This window comes from Ailuropoda melanoleuca, chromosome 10 (genome assembly GCF_002007445.2).
Source record: "Ailuropoda melanoleuca isolate Jingjing chromosome 10, ASM200744v2, whole genome shotgun sequence".
Lineage (NCBI taxonomy): Eukaryota > Metazoa > Chordata > Mammalia > Carnivora > Ursidae > Ailuropoda > Ailuropoda melanoleuca.
Genome location: NC_048227.1, coordinates 17,929,327 through 17,934,228, shown reverse-complemented (window position 1 = coordinate 17,934,228; position 4,902 = coordinate 17,929,327).

Here is a 4,902-nt window from a genome sequence, read left to right as displayed (position 1 = left end):
GGAGCCCCATGCCAGACTCATCCCCGGACCCTGAGATCATGACCTGAGCCGAAGGCAGACGTTTAACTGAGTGAGCCACCCAGGCATCCCTAAATAAATGAAATCTTAAAAACAACAACAACAACAACAACAAAAACTCATGTTTTTCCACCTCCTTCCCTCTGTCAAGCCACCAGCAGCCCTACTCTTTTTATAATTGCCTTCTTTTAATGCCCCTTAGCCAGAGCAAACAAATGGCCAGTCTTGTTGAAAAGTGGCCAAAAATAAATAAATAAATAAATAAATAATAAATAAAGCTAAATATCAGTAAAGTGTGTAAGTTTCAGTATGTAGAATTTGTTACACTTATTTTTCCTTCTTGGGATCCTGCATTGTTCTCAACGATTTTCCAAAGAGAGAACGAAGCTGCCAGGGAGGGTTTCCAGACAAGATGCAAGGTCATGGTGCTCTCCTAATGAACTGACAAAGCGAATCAAAGGTCAAAGTCACAAATTCATGGCAAGCTAATCAAAACCCCAAATGCGGTATGGTCCCACATAGGCCTTTAAGAGCTGTAGAAACTGCTAGGACCGGTTCGCATCACACAGGGGTATCCCACACTCGTTCCCCCAAGGGTGGTCGGTGAACTAGCAGCGTCGCCACCCCCTTCCCAGGAGCTTGAGAGACCTCTAGCAGGATGGGTCTGAGGCGCCGCCCGACCCACTGGGGCAACTCTGTATTTCAACACGATCCACAGGTGAATGGCACGTATGTGGAAGTTTGAGAAGCTTTGATTTCCAACACGCTTACANATTGTTTTATGTGTGTGAATGTTCCATATAACTAGATTATCCCTTCAAGCACGAGCATTTAAAAAACTTTTTCTATTCTCTGTACTTATAGTTCTAAAATATACACTTATCTGCCATCGTGAGCAAACAATGACTTTTTGTGATGAGTACAGGGCCATCTTTGAGGACAGTTACTATGTCTTCACGCCTTTACACAAAGTAACCCGACAAACGCAGGTCGTTAATTGTGAAAATGAAAAACTTGTGCTTGGGGGTGCCAGGGTGGCTCAGTCTGTTAAAAGTCTGCCTCCTGCTTAGGTCATGATCTTAGGGTCCTGGGATGGAGCCCCGAGTTGGGCTCCCTGCTCAGCAGGGAGTCTGCTTGTCCTTCTCTCTGTTCCTCCCCCTACTCCCTCTCTCTCCCTCTTTCAAATAAATAAATGCAACCTTTTAAAAAATATTTTATTTATTTATTAGAGAGAGAGCACAAGCAGGGGGAGGGGCAGAGGAAGAGGCAGAAGCAGGCTCCCCGCTGAGCAGGGAGCCCCATGCCAGACTCATCCCCGGACCCTGAGATCATGACCTGAGCCGAAGGCAGACGTTTAACTGAGTGAGCCACCCAGGCATCCCTAAATAAATGAAATCTTAAAAACAACAACAACAACAACAACAAAAACTCATGTTTTTCCACCTCCTTCCCTCTGTCAAGCCACCAGCAGCCCTACTCTTTTTATAATTGCCTTCTTTTAATGCCCCTTAGCCAGAGCAAACAAATGGCCAGTCTTGTTGAAAAGTGGCCAAAAATAAATAAATAAATAAATAAATAATAAATAAAGCTAAATATCAGTAAAGTGTGTAAGTTTCAGTATGTAGAATTTGTTACACTTATTTTTCCTTCTTGGGATCCTGCATTGTTCTCAACGATTTTCCAAAGAGAGAACGAAGCTGCCAGCTGCCAGAACGAGGTTTCCAGACAAGATGCAAGGTCATGGTGCTCTCCTAATGAACTGACAAAGCGAATCAAAGGTCAAAGTCACAAATTCATGGCAAGCTAATCAAAACCCCAAATGCGGTATGGTCCCACATAGGCCTTTAAGAGCTGTAGAAACTGCTAGGACCGGTTCGCATCACACAGGGGTATCCCACACTCGTTCCCCCAAGGGTGGTCGGTGAACTAGCAGCGTCGCCACCCCCTTCCCAGGAGCTTGAGAGACCTCTAGCAGGATGGGTCTGAGGCGCCGCCCGACCCACTGGGGCAACTCTGTATTTCAACACGATCCACAGGTGAATGGCACGTATGTGGAAGTTTGAGAAGCTTTGATTTCCAACACGCTTACATTTATTCACCTCTCCCACTTCCCATGCTCTCAAAGCTCACTCCAACGAAAGCATTTCCTCCCTCCCTCCCTTTCTCTCTTTCATTGGGAGCAGGTTATAAATTGTTTTTGCTTCCCATGGATTTCTTTTAAAATGGACAAAAGCAGGGAATCCCCTCTTCTCCGTGGTTTTCTATTGGTTTAGCAGCTTCCCGGGACACTTTTTATTTTTTATTTATTTTTTATATTTTTTGAAGTAGGCTCCCATGCCCAGCATGGAGCTCACCGCAGTCAGGGCTGGAACCCACCACGCTGAAATCAAGACCTGAGCTCGGAGGCTTAACTCACTGAGCCACCCAGGTGCCCCCCCCTTTTTTTCTGATTTTAAAATTACAAATCCCTTGAGGAACAACAAATAGTTCCAGATGGTTCTCCCCTTGTCTACGATATAATGTTAAACGTCAGGATTGGGGGTGGGTGGGATAGGGACACAAAAATAATAACCCTACATCAAGTGTCTGTCATGAAGTAGGAGGTCAGTGAATATTGCTGCCATTCTGATGTTTCAAAAGTATTTTTATTCTTTGGCATTTAATAAAATTTTCTTGATGTTATGACAACCAGTGATAATGGGAAAATATATATGAACTCTGATATATAGATATATATATAAATGATATATAGAGATTTATATGGCATATGATATAATGATCTGTAGTAGATATATACGATATATGGAGACACCATGTGATATATATATATATAGCACTATCATCATAAAATAGAAGTGCACCATATTTTTAAATCTTTTAATTAAAACTCACTTGTACCCCCACTAACTAAAATGTATATAATCACTTATTCCTCACAATCCCAGTGCAGCTCTTTCTTCCCATGGGTCCTGTCCCCATGCTATAATAAAAGCACATTTTTTTGAACGGAAAAAAAAAAAAAAGGAAGAAAAAGAAAAACCAAAACCCAAAAAACCTCACTTGTAAATGGTTTTGGAAACCAAGGTTAAAAAGAAAGCACCTAGTTGACTCACCAAATTTTTCATGTTCTTTTGCTTTTTTGCCTTCCTCCTAATGAATGATCAAGAACCTTAGAAGGTATACAGCAGTGTGCTATGATGTAAAGATGAGTCTTTGGCCCTATAGTCAGGTTGATTTTTAAAATAGCTGATAAAAAAATTAAGATGCATACACGTTTGTAAGTGTAATCAATGAAAAACCTGCTAAGTGGTCTTAGAATTTACTAGTTAAGCTATTTTAAGGGCCAGAAACTGACTCTGGATAACTTAAGCAAAAAAAAAAAAAAAGGTTTATTGGAAGGATACTGGGCATATGTTTATTATTCAGGACAGTCCAGGTCATGGCGCTGTAACAAACATCCCCCACGTGTTACTTCTAGGGCATGCCACACATCCTTTGTGGGTCAGCGGAGGCTCTGCTCTGCACCCAGCCGGGGCTCAGATGAACAGAGGCTCCCCAGCCTTGTAGCCACATCACCAAAACATGAAGCCTCCGTGACCAGGCAGGGGACTCTAGAGCCTGGAGGTTGGCACAGGGGCTTTCTACTGCCTCAGCTTGAAAGTGCCACGTGTCATTTCTATCTAGTGTCATCAGTCAGAACTAGTCACATGGTCTGCCCTCACTGCAGGGAGCTGGGAAACATACGGGGGAAAATGGAATAACTGGTAAGCTCACTGTCTCCGGTACAGGGAGGTTCACACTCCAAGGAAAAGCTGAAGCATCACCTCTTACAATGAACAGGGATCTGAGCACCTTGGGAGGCCTGGCCAGCAGGAGATGCGGTCAGGCCGTCACCCATTTGCAGACCTTTCTGTCTCCCATCTCTGGATTTGCCCTGGAGGAAGGGAGCAGCTGATTGGTTCAGTTGGGTTTTATGTTCCAGGACAGAGGTAAGTGGACAAGTCGATGGATGGTTCCACCAAAAAGGAGGGCTCGTGCGTCCAAATGAAACTGGTGAGCTGTTAGGACAGAAAGGGAGGTGAATGCAGGTGGGCCAACCTACCCAACTCGGCGGGCTGGATGTAATAGTGGTTTTATAGGAGAGATGGCATTTGAGATGAGCCTAGAAGGAAAGGATATGTTTGATGAGGCGGGAAAATACCCCAGGCTGAAGGCAATATAAGCAAAGTGTGGGTACAGAAGAGTGGCAGTCATCCGCAAGAAAGAGAAAATGAGTTGACTGTGATCAGAGACGGCGATTCTCAGGGACTGGTTCACCACAACTGACCTGCCTTGTCTTTGCTCCACTTGGACACAAGCGGGTGAGGACTGGTTGGAATGGTTCCACCTCCATCACGAGTTTGAGGTCTTGGTCTCCTGTGTTGGCTGAGATTCTCAGCTCTCCTCCACGTGACCTCCCCTGTGGTCAGCTGACACTGCCTCATAGCATGATGGTCTCGGCACAGGTAGATTGCTTATTAGGGCAACTGAGGGCACAAAGGTGGAACCTGATGGTTCGTCTTGGTGCAGACCGGCAGAGCATCAGACCCTCTGCTGAGGTCTAGGGGTTAAGCTATTTCATGGGACCAGTGTAGATTCAGGGGAGGGAGCTGCACAAGATCGTGACTGCTGGGAGACAGGGTGGCCTTGGGGCCGTGTCTGCAGACCAGCTGCCAAGGAGGACGTCCCTCTGCTTAGGCGTACCACCCCCAAGCTCCAGCATGAGGTATGCAGTGGGAAGTGGGTAGTGTTGGAGGAAAGAGAAGTTGGAGGCCTGGTCCTAGAGTCCAAAGAGTTTATGCCAGCCCAAAGAGCTTGAACTTCTGAAATGTAAATGAAAATGAT